Below are 13,121 nucleotides of genomic sequence, written 5' to 3' on the forward strand. Positions count from 1 at the left end.
AGACAGGGATATTATGTTCTTTATCAGGAAGTAGGAAGATACAGAGAGACAGGGATATTCTGTTCTTTATCAGGAAGTAGGAAGATACAGAGAGACAGGGGGCGTGAATAGAGAGATACTTAAAGGCTGACATTATTTTATTTTACCTGGTAAGTCGACTGAGAACACATTCTCATTTACAGCAATGACCTGGAGAATAGTTACAGGGGAGAGAGAGGAGGGGATGAATGAGCCAATTGGAAGCTGGGGATGATTAGGTGGCCATGATGGTATGAGGTGACAGATTAGGAATTTAGCCAGGACACCTGTGCTGTCCTCTTAAATGCTGCCAGGAGTAAGTTCAGGAGTAAAAAATGTGCTTAACAAGTCGCATAATAAGTTGCATGGACTCAATCTGTGTTCAATAATAGTGTATAACATGATTTTTGAATGACTACCTCATCTCTGTACCCCACACATACAATTATCTGTGAGGTCCCTCTGTCTAGCAGTGAATTTAAAATACAGATTCAACCACAAAGACCATGGGGGGTTTTCCAATGACTCGCAAAGAAGGGCACCTATTGGTAGATGGGTAAAAAAAAAGCAGACATTAAATATCCCTTTGAGCACATTGAGGTGAAGTTATTAATTATACTTTGTGTATCAATATATCCAGTCACAACAAAGACACAGGTGTCCTTCCTAAACCATTTGTCGCAGAGGACGGACACCGCTCAGGAAGGAGGATTACCGCGTTCACCATGAGGACAATGGTGACTTTAAAACAGTCACAAAGTTTAATCCTCGTTCAGTCTGCTGTCTATCAGACACTGGGAGATGAATTCACCCTTTCAGCAGGGTAATAACCTAAAACACAAGGCCAAATCTATATTGGAGTTCATTACCAAGAATACAGTGAATGTTCCTGAGTGGCTGAGTTACAGTTTTGACTTAAATCTACTTGTAAATCTATGGCAAGACCTGATAATGGTTGTCTAGCAATGATCAACAACCAACTTGACAGAGCTTGAAGAATTTTTTTCAAGAATATGGGGCACAATCCAGGTGTGGAAAGTTCTGAGAGACTTACCCAGAATGATTCACAACTGTAATCGCTGCCAAAGGTCAATATCAATAAATGGAACACTCGTTCAGGAAGTTCTGCCGATTGGCTGAGCTGAACACCTTCACAGCCACCTGTCGCTCGTCCAACGATGTATTTACTCAGGGCTGTAAATATTTAAAATCAGGTTTTCACTTTATCATGAGGGCAGGGTATTGTGTGGAGATGGGTGAGAATAGTTTTTTAATCCATTTTGAATTCACGTTGTAAACCAACACATTTTGGAGTAAGTCAAGGGGTACGAAGACTTTCTGTATATCTAATATTTCTTTATTTTGTTTTATCAGTAGAAAGTTGTGCTTGTGTCAGATCAGAAATACCTTATTTACATAAGTATTCAGACCCTTTGCTATGAGACTCAGAACTGAGCTCAGGGCCATCCTGTTTCGTTTGAGATGTTTTCTACAACTTGATTGGAGTCCACCTGTGGTAAATTCAATTGATTGGACTTGATTTGGAAAAGGCACACACCTGTCTATATAAGGTCCCACAGTTGACAGTGCATGTCAGAGCCAAAACCAAGCCATGAGGTCAAAGGAATTGTCCGAAGAGCTCTGAGACAGGATTGTGTCGAGGCAAAGATCTGGGGAAGGGTACCAAAACATTTCTGCAGCATTGAAGGTCCCCAAGAACACAGTGGCCTCCATCATTCTTAGATGGAAGAAGTTTGGAACCACCAAGACTCTTGCTAGAGCTGGCCGCATAGCCAAACTGAGCAATTGGGGTGGCAGGTAGTCTAGTGGTTAGAGTGTTGGGCCAGTAACCGAAAAAAGGTTGCTAGATCAAATCCCTGAGCTGACAAGGTAAAAATCTGTTGTTCTGCCCCTGAACAAGGCCCACTGTTCCTAGGCCGTCATTGTAAATAAGAATGTGTTCTTATCTGACTTGCCTAGTTAAATAAAGGTACAATAAAAAAATAAAAAAATTAAATTGGGGGAGAAGGACCTTGGTCAGGGAGGTGAGCTCTGTGGAGATGAGAGAACCTTCCAGAAGGACAACCATCTCTGCCGCACTCCACCAATCAGGCCTTTATGGTAGAGTGGCCAGATGGAAGCCACTCCTCAGTGGAGTTTGTCAAAAGGTACCTTAAGGACTCTCAGACCATGAGAAACAGAATTCTCTGTTCTGATGAAAGCAAGATTGAACTCTTTGGCCTGAATGCCAAGAGTCACGTCTGGAGGAAACCTGGCACCATCCCTACGATGAATCATGGTGGTGGCAGCATCATGCTGTGGGGATGTTTTTCAGCGGCAGGGACTGGGAGACTAGTCAGGATCGAGGGAAAGATGAACGGAGCAAAGTACAGAGAGATTCTTGATGAAAACCTGCTCCAGAGTGCTCAGGACCTCAGACTGGGGTGAAGTTTCACCTTCCAACAGGACAATGACCCTAAGCACACAGGCAAGACATCTAATATCTCTGGAGAGAGGTTGAGAGGATCTGAAGAAAACAATGGAAGAAACTCCCCAAATACAGGTGTGCCAAGCTTGAGTGTCATACCCAAGAAGACTTGAGGCTGTAATCGTTGTCAAAGCTGCTTCAACAAAGTACTGAGTAAAGGGTCTGAATACTTATGTAAATGTGATATGTTTTTAAAAAAAAATTCACATGTCTAAAAAACTGTTTTTGCTTTGTCATTATGGGGTGTTGTGATGTCATTATGAGGTGTTGTGATGTCATTGTGGGGTATTGTGATGTCATTATGGGGTATTGTGATGTCATTATGGGGTATTGTGATGTCATTATTGGGTATTGTGTGTAGATTGATGAGGGAAAAAACTATTTAATCCAGTTTACAATAAGGCTGTAACGTAACAATGTGGAAAAAGTCAAGGGGTCTGAATACTTTCTAAATGTGTATATATATATATATATATACTGAACAAAAATATAAATATAAACGCAACATGTAGAGTGTTTTTCCCATGTTTCCTGAGATTAAATAAAAGATCCCAGAAATGTTTTATGTGCACGAAAAGCTTATTTCTCAAAAATTGTGTTTACATCCCTGTTAGTGAGCATTTCTGCTTTACCAAGATAATCCATCCACCTGACAGGTGTTGCATATCAAGGAGCTGATTAAACAGCATGATCATTACACAGGTGCGCCTTGTGCTCGGGGCAATAAAAAGCCACTCTAAAATGTGCAGTTTTCTCACACAACACAACGCCACAGATGTCTCAAGTTTTGATGGAGCATGTAATTGGCATGCTGACTGCAGGAATGTCCACCAGAACTGTTGCCAGAGAATTTAATGTTAATGGCTCTACCATAAGCCGCCTCCAACGTCATTTTAGAGAATTTGGCAGTACGTCCAACCGGGCCTCACAACCGCAGACTAAGTTTAACCAGCTCAGGACCTCCACATCCAGCTTCTTCAACTGTGGGATTGTCTGAGGAAGGACCGGTGGGTTGCTGAGGAGTATTTCTGTCTGTAATATTGTCTGAAACACTGCAGTTGTTGGGTGCGTTACCGGTGCAATTGTGCACATCTGAGAGCTAGCGATTTTGTTTAGTGTGTGTCTTTTTGTTTTAAGCTCAGGGTTGTGACGTGTGAAGTGTGATGATTTGTGTGAGTCGTCTTGACATGTGATTCAGCCTGTAGTTGTTGAGTATGTATACCTACGTTGTGTTGTATCTCTACAGTCTGTCAGATGCCAGTAGACCAGCAGAGGAGCACCATGGTCCCCCCCAGCATGGACCACAGCATATCCCCACTCACGGACCCCCCAATCCCCTTCACCTCTTCCCAGAACATACTGCTGTGAACATGCCAGATGGACATGGAGTCCCCCATCGCCTACAAGCTGTGCCTGTCTCCTGTGAGTAAAACAATTCACATATCCTGAAAAGTGTCACCTTGTAGCTAGTGAACTCAGATAGCATACATACACATACATACACTCTATCGAGTGCCAGGTGAGGTGTATATTGACTGTGTATCTCCTCCTACACTGTTGAGGTCCAGTGTGGCCCCATGTGGCTCAGGATGTAGACCATGGCACTTGCAACACCAGGGTTGTGGGTTTGATTCCCACGGGGGGGGTACCAGTATGAAAATGTATGCACTCACTACTGTCTGGATAAGTGCGTCTGCTGAATGACAAATGTGTTGTGGCATTGCTCTTCCTCTTTCTGTGTGTGGTTGTCATTTGGAGTAGGCCCCTTGCCTGGGATGGACACAGCCCTGGTACGAGATCAAGAATGTGAATCTGCGTCCCAGATGTTTGTCCAAGTAAGTGTCTGCACTTGTTTCCCTCCATCTGTTCTTCCCACTATCCATCACCAAGCAATCCAGCTCACTTTACTTACAAAATTACAGAAAATGATGTCATGGCTTTAGAAGCTTCTGATAGGCTAATTTATATAATTTGAGTCAATTGCAGGTGTACCTGTGGATGTATTTCAAGGCCTACCTTCAAACTCAGTGCCTCTTTGCTTGACATCATGGGAAAATCTAAAGAAATCAGCCAAGACATCAGAAAAAAATTGTAGACCTCCACAAGTCTGGTTCATCCTTGGGAGCAATTTCCAAACGCCTGAAGGTACCACGTTCATCTGCACAAACAATAGTACGCAAGTATAAACACCATGGGACCACGCAGCCGTCATACCGCTTAGGAAGGAGACGCGTTGTGTGTCCTAGAGATGAACGTACTTTGGTGCGAAAAGTGCAAATCAATCCCAGAACAACAGCAAAAGACCTTGTGAAGATGCTGGAGGAAACAGGTACAAAAGTATTTATATCCACAGTAAAACGAGTCCTATATTGACATAACCTGAAAGGCTGCTCAGCAAGTAAGAAGCCACTGCTCCAAAACTGCCATAACTTCTCAGGGCTGCGTGGGACGCTACCGTCCCACCCACGGTTCACACTATTCAACAGCCAGTGAAAAATCAGAGCGCCAAATTCAAAACAACAAAATGTCATAATTCAAAGTTCTCAAACATACAACTATTTTACACCATTTTAAAGATAAACCTCTCCTTAATCCAACCATATTGTCCGATTTCAAAAAGGCTTTACGGTGAAAGTTATGTTAGGACAGTGCCAACACAAGAAAAACCACACAGCCATTTTCCAAGCAGGAGAGGCGTCACAAAAACCAGAAATACAGCTAACATTAAGCTCTAACCTTTGACGATCTTCATCAGATGACACTCCTAGGACTCAATGTTACACAATACATGTATGTTTTGTTCGATAAAGTTCATATTTATATCCAAAAACCCCATTTTACATTGGCGCATGATGTTAAGAAAATATTTTTCCTCCAAAACTTCCGGTGAATGAACATAACAATTTACAAAAATACTCATCCTAAACGGTGATAAAATATTAAACTGTTATTCCAAAAATTATAGACAAACATCTCCTGAATGCAACCGCTGTGACAGATTTCAAAAAAGCTTCACGGGGAAAACACACTTTGCAATAATCTGAGTACGGCGCTCAGAAAAATACAACAGGCAATACAGATACCCGCCATTTTGGAGTCATCTAAAATCATAAATAGCATTATAAATATTCACTTACCTTTGATGATCTTCATCAGAAGGCACTTCCAGGAATCCCAGGTCCACAATAAATGTTGTTTTGTTCAATAAAGTCCATCATTTATGTCCAAATACCTCCTTCTTGTTCAGTAAGCTACTCCAAATGTAGGAAGCACGCCCAAAATTTCACGATGAAAAGTAAAAAAAAGTTATATTTACATTCGTTGAAACATGTCAAACATTGTCAAACATTGTATAGCATCAATCTTTAGGGCATTTTTAACATAAAACTTCAATAATGTTCCAACCGGACGAAAAACATTATGGAACACAGCGACCTCATCATGTGAACGTGCGCCACAAAACTCATGTCATTTTCTTAGTCACCAAATTCCCGGCCTTCTTGTTCGCTCTCTGTGTTCACCACAAAAGCCTGAAACTAGGTTCTAAAGACTGTTGACATCTTGTGGAAGCCTTAGAAAGTACAAAATGAACCCTAAGTCACTGTGTGTTAGATAAGCAATGACTTGAAAAGACTACAAGCATCAGATTTCCCACTTCCTGGTTGGATTTTTCTCAGGTTTTTGCCTGCCATATGAGTTCTGTTATACTCACAGACATCATTCAAACAGTTTTAGAAACTTCAGAGTGTTTTCTATCCAAATCTACTAATAATGTGCAAATATTTGACTCTGGGCCCGAGTATTAGGCAGTTTACTCTGGGCACATTTTTCATCCGAAATCGAAAATACTGCCCCCTATACCTTGACAGGATAAAAAAGCCAGACTACGGTTTGCAACTGCACATGGGGACAAAGATCGTACTTTTTGGAGAAATGTCCTCTGGTCTGATGAAACAAAATTAGAACTGTTTGGCCATAATGACCATTGTTATGTTTAGAGAAAAAGGGGGAGACTTGCAAGCCGAAGAACACCATCCCAACCGTGAAGCATGGGGGTGGCAGCATCATGTTGTGGGGGTGCTTTGCTGCAGGAGGGACTGGTGCACTTTACAAAATAGATGGCATCATGAGGGAGGAATATTATGTGGATATATTGAAGCAACATCTCAAGACATTAGTCAGGAAGTTAAAGCTTGGTCGCAAATGGGTCTTCAAAATGGACAATGACCCAAGCATACTTCCAAAGTTGTGGCAAAATGGCTTAAGGACAACAAAGTCAAACCCAGCTTAAACAATTTAAAGGCAATGCTGCTGTAATATTGCCTGTGTGTAGAGGAGTCAGGCGCAGGACAGCAGATGTGAGTAATAAACGTAATTTACTAAAATATTCACAAATACAACGCAAATATGCGAGCCCACAATAACGGACCGTATTACAAAACAAAACAATCACTCACTAATAAACATGGGGGAACAGAGGGTTAAATAATTAATAAGTAATTGGGGGAATGAAACCAGGTGTGTAAGACAAGGACAAAACAAATGGAAAATGAAAAGTGGATCGGCGATGGCTAGAAGGCCGGTGACGTCGAACGCCGCCCGAATAAGGAGAGGGACCGACTTCGGCGGAAGTCGTGACAGTACCCCCCTTGACGCGCGGCTCCAGCAGCGCTCCGACCTCGGAGGACGAGGCGCAGGGCGATCCGGATGGAGACTGTGGAACTCCCGCAGCAACGAAGGGTCCAAGATTTCCTCCACCGGCACCCAGCATCTCTCCTCCGGACCGTACCCCTCCCACTCCACGAGGTACTGAAGGCCCCTCGCCCGACGCCTCGAGTCCAGGATGGCTCTAACAGCATACGCCGGGGCCCCCTCGATGTCCAGAGGGGGCAGAGCAACCTCTCGCACCTCAGACTCCTGAAGTGGACCAGCCACCTCCGGCCTGAGGAGAGACACATGGAACGAGGAATTAATACGGTAATCTGGGGGAAGCTGTAACCTGTTGCATACCTCGATCAGTCTCCTCAGGACTTTGAATGGCCCCACAAACCGGGGACCCAGCATCCGGCAGGGCAGGCGGAGGGGCAGGTTTCAGGTCAAGACTCAGACCCGGTCCCCCTGTGCGAACACCGGGGCCTCACTGCGGTGGCGGTCGGCGCTCGCCTTCTGCCACCTCACGGCCCATTGCAGGTGCACATGAGCGGCGTCCCAGGTCTCCTCCGAGCGCTTAAACCATTTGTCCACCGGTACACACTGGAAGGGGGAGAGGTTAGTGGAGGAGTGGCGGAGCGAGTTCTGGGCCATCTCTGACCAGGGCACGAACGCTGCCCACTGCCCCGGCCGGTCCTGGCAATAAGACTTCAGAAACCTACCCACATTCTGGTTTACTCTCTCCACCTGCCCATTACTCTCTGGGTGAAAACCCGAGGTAAGGCTGATCGAGACCCCCAGATGTTCCATGAACGCCCTCCAGACCCTCGAAGTGAACTGGTGACCCCGATCAGGCACTATGTCCTCAGGCACCCCGTAGTGCCGGAAGACGTGTGTAAACAGAGCCTCCTCAGTTTGTAGGGCCGTAGGGAGACCGGGCAGCTGGAGGAGACGGCAGGACTTAGAGAAACGATCCACACCAACCAGGATTGTGGTGCTTCCCTGTGATGGGGGAAGATCAGTCAGGAAATCGATTGACAGGTGTGACCATGGCCGCTGTGGAACGGGTAAAAGGTGTAGCTTACCTCTGGGTAGGTGCCTAGGAGCCTTACACTGGGCGCACACCAAGCATGAGGAAACATACACCCTCACATCCTTAGCTAAAGTGGGCCACCAGTACTTCCCACTCAGACAGTGCAAAGTCCGACCGATGCCTGGATGACCAGAGGAGGGTGACGTGTGGGCCAAATAGATCAGCCGGTCACGGACAGCAGACGGAACGTATAGATGCCCACCAGGACACTGGAGTGGAACGTGCTCTGCACGCAACGCCTGATTAATATCCGCGTCCAGCTCCCACACTACCGGGGCCACCAGGCAGGAGGCCGGGAGTATGGGAGTGGGATCCATGGGCCGCTCCTCTGTGTCATACAGCCGGGACAGTGCATCTGCCTTACAGTTCTGGGAACCTGGTCTGTAAGAAAGGGTGAAAACAAAACGGGTGAAAAACATGGCCCACCTTGCCTGGCGAGGGTTCAGTCTCCTCGCCGCCCAGATGTACTCCAGATTGCGGTGGTCAGTCCAGATGAGAAAAGGGTGTTTAGCCCCCTCAAGCCAATGTCTCCACGCCTTCAAAGCCTTGACGACAGCCAACAGCTCCCGGTCCCCCACGTCATAGTTTCGCTCTGCCGGGCTGAGCTTCCTCGAGAAGAAGGAAGAGGGGCGGAGCTTCAGTGGCGTACCCGAGCGCTGAGAGAGCACGGCTCCTATTCCAGCCTCGGACGCGTCCACCTCCACTATGAATGCAAAAGAGGGATCCGGATGGGCCAGCAGAGGGAGCCCTCAGGTGACCAAAGGCCCTGTCTACCTCAACCGACCACTGCAAACGTACCGGGCCCCCCCTTCAGCAGTGAGGTAATGGGAGTCTGCCGCCTGACCAAAACCCCGGGTAAACCTCCGGTAGTAATTGGCAAACCCTAGAATCTGCTGCACCTCCTTTACCGTGGTGGGATTCGGCAAATTACGCACGGCTGAGATGCGGTCACTCTCCATCTCCACCCTGAGGTGGAAATGCGGTACCCTAGGAAGGAGACGGACTGTTGGAAGAACAGACATTTCTTAGCCTTGGCGTACAGGTCATGCTCCAACAGTCAACCAAGTACCTTGCGCACCAGGGACACATGCTTGGCGTGTGTAGCGGAGTATATCAGAATGTCATCTATATACACCACTACACCCTGCCTGTGCAGGTCCCTGAAAATGTTGTCTAAAAAGGCTTGGAAGACTGATGGAGCATTCATCAACCCGTACGGCATGACGAGGTACTCATAATGCCCTGAGGTCGTACTGAACGCTGTCTTCCACTCGTCTCCCTCCCGGATACGCACCAGGTTGTAAGCACTCCTGAGATCTAGTTTGGTGAAGAAGCGCGCCCCGTGCATTGACTCAATCGCCGTGGCGATAAGAGGTAGTGGGTAACTGTACCTCACAATTATCTGATTAAGACCTCGATTATCAATACACAGGCGCAGACCTCCATCCTTCTTCTTCACAAAAAAGAAACTCAAGGAGGCGGGGGAAGTGGAGGACCGAATGTACCCCTGACGCAGGGATTCGGAGACATATGTTTCCATAGCCACCGTCTCCGCCTGTGACAGGGGATACACGTGACTCCTGGGAAGTGCAGCGTCTACCAGGAGATTTATCTCACAATCCCCCCGTCGATAGGGTGGTAATTGAGTCGCCTTCTTTTTGGAGAAGGCGAGAGCCAAATCAGCATATTCGGGGGGAATGCTCATGGTGGAGACCTGGTCTGGACTTTCCATCGTAGTAGCACCTACGGAAATACCTGAACACCTCCTCGAACACTCTCGCGACAACCCCGTGAGAGCCCTCTGTAGTCATGAAACAGTGGGGTCATGACAAGCTAACCAGGGTAGGCCTAGCACCACGGGAAACGCAGGAGAGTCAATGAGAAAGAGACTGATTCTCTCCGTGTGAACCCCCTGCATCACCATGCCCAGAGGAGCAGTGGCTTCCCTAATCAACCCTGACCCTAATGGTCGACTATCTAAGGCGTGAACTGGGAAAGGTGTAGCCACAGGAATGATGGGGATCCCTAAACTATGAGCAAATAAACTGTCAATAAAATTCCCAGCCGAGCCTGAATCGACGATCGCCTTATGCTGGGAATGCGGGGAAAACTCAGGAAAAGTGATGAACAAAAACATGTGTGCAACAGAGGGCTCTGGGTGAGAATGGTGCTTTCTCACCTGGGGTGACGCCAGAGCGCCCTGCCTGTTGCCTCGATCCCCAGAGGAACCAACCCGGCACCGACCGGCAGTGTGACCTCTGCGGCCACAGATGGTGCACGAGACGGAACCTCCTCCGGTCTCCCTGAGCGCAGCACCTCCGAACTCCATGGGCATCGGATCAGTGGTGCTGGGGGATGGAACCAACAGACCCCGATCTGGACGTCCACGGGTAGCCAGCAGGTTATCAAGCCGAATGGACAGGTCCACCAGCTGGTCGAAGGTAAGGGTGGTGTCCCTGCAGGCCAACCCATGACAGACGTCCTCGCGCAAACTGCAGTGATAGTGGTCGATCAGGGCCCTGTCGTTCCATCCCGCCAGGGACCGAAAGTCCAAAGCGAACTCCTGTGCGCTCCTCGTCCCCTGCCGTAGGTGGAAAAGACGTTCACCCGCCGCTCTGCCCTCGGGCATGTGGTCGAAGACTGCCCGTAAACGACGGGTGAACTCCTCAAAGTGGTCCAACACCTCATCTCCTTCCACCCACACGGCATTGGCCCACTCCAGGGCTTTCCCTGAGAGGCATGAGACGAGGGCGGACACCCTCTCACGGCCCGAAGGAGCCGGGTGGACGGTTGCCAGGTATAAATCCAACTGCAGTAGGAACCCCTGGCAACGGGCAGCCGTCCCTGACTGGCTGACTGGCTTGCTGGTTGGCTGGCTGGCTGGTTGGCTGACTGGTTGGCTGACTGGTTGGCTGACTGACTGACTGACTGACTGACTGGCTGGCTGACTGGCTGACTGGCTGACTGGCTGGCTAGAAGATAGTTATTATTGATGGATTGTGGTCGTACCACCACAGATTTCTCCATGTTGCTAACCTCTATGGGCTAGTTGGGACGCTTGCGTCCCACCTACTCAACAGCCAGTTGAATCCTGTGGCGCGTTATTCAAATACCTTAGATATGATATTACTTCAATTTTTCAAAAATATGACTATTTTACACCATTTTAACCTCTATGGGCTAGGTGGGACGCTAGCGTCCCCCCCGTGGTGCACTCCATCAACAGCAGGTGCATTTCAAGAGCGGCAAATTTGAAACCAAATAAATGTCAAAATTCAAATTTTTCAAACATACAACTATCTTACACCCTTTGAAAGATAAACATCTCCTTAATCTAACCACGTTGTCCGATTTCAAAAAGGTTTTACGGCGAAAGCATAAAGTTAGATTATGTTAGGAGAATACATTGACAATAGCTGTGTGTAATGTTTTGTCAATTCAAAGACAGGGTCACCAAAACCCTAAAACCAGCTAAAATGATGCACTAACCTTTTACAATCTCCATCAGATGACACTCCTAGGACATTATGTTAGACAATGCATGCATTTTTAGTTCTATCAAGTTCATATTTATATCCAAAAACAGCGTTTTACTATGGCATTGATGTTGAGGAAATTGTTTCCCTCCAATAACCGGCAGTCAAGTCAGCACCACAAATTAAATAATTAAAATTAGAAAACATTGGTAAAATATTATATTGTCATTTAAAGAATTATAGATTTACATCTCTTGAACGCAATCAACTTGCCAGATTTAAAAATAACCTTACTGGGAAATCACACTTTGCAATAATCTGAGCACTGCGCCCAGAAAAATACGCGTTGCGATACAGACTAGCCGCCATGTTGGGGAGATCTAAAATCGAAAATACTATGTAAATAATCCATTACCTTTGATTCTCTTCATCAGATGTCACTTCCAGGTATCACAGGTCCATAACGAATGTAGTTTTGTTCAAAAAAGCTCATCATTTATGTCCAAAAATCTCCGTCTTGTTAGCACATGATCTAAGCCCGCCGGACTTCACTTCATGAACGAGGGGAAAAAATATATTTACGTTCGTTCAGACATGTCAAACGTTGTATAGCATAAATCATTAGGGCCTTTTTTAACCAGAACATGAATAATATTCAAGGTGGACGAATACATTCTCTTTTATAACGTATTGGAACGAGGGTACCCAACATGAACTCGCGCGCCAGAGTCTAATCGGCCATCACCGTTCCATGGCTCTTGTTCGGTCAGATCTCACAGTAAAAGACTCAAAACACTTTGTAAAGGCTGGTGACATCTAGTGGAAGCAATAGGAAGTGCCAAAACATTAATCAACCCCTGTGTGTTTCAATGGCATAGGCTTAAATGTAATTCAACACATCAGGTATCCACTTCCTGTCAGAAAATGTCTCAGGGTTTTGCCTGCCAAATGAGTTCTGTTATACTCACAGACACCATTCAAACAGTTTTAGAAACTTTAGGGTGTTTTCTATCCATATATAATAAGTATATGCATATTCTAGTTACTGGGTAGGATTAGTAACCAGATTAAATCGGGTACGTTTTTTTATCCAGCCGTGAAAATACTGCCCCCTAGCCCCAACAGGTTAAAGATAAGACTCTCGTTAATCTAACCACACTGTCCGATTTCAAAAAGGCTTTACAACGAAAGCAAAACATTAGATAATGTCAGCAGAGTACCCAGCCAGAAATAATCAGACACCCATTTTTCAAGCTAGCATATTATGTCACATAAACCCAAACCACAGCTAAATGTAGCACTAACCTTTGATGATCTTCATCAGATGACAACCCTAGGACATTATGTTATACAATACATGCATGTTTTGTTCAATCAAGTTCATATTTATATCAAA

General features: G+C 46.1%; 1 pseudogene; it reads left to right on the forward strand.

Annotated features, from left to right (window-relative positions):
* LOC106579704 (uncharacterized protein C8orf34 homolog) overlaps positions 1-13,121 on the forward strand; it is a 168,437-nt pseudogene that overhangs the window by 119,107 nt on the left and 36,209 nt on the right.

The sequence above is a fragment of the Salmo salar genome, chromosome ssa19, assembly GCF_905237065.1.
Source record: "Salmo salar chromosome ssa19, Ssal_v3.1, whole genome shotgun sequence".
In the NCBI taxonomy this organism is placed as follows: Eukaryota; Metazoa; Chordata; class Actinopteri; order Salmoniformes; family Salmonidae; genus Salmo; species Salmo salar.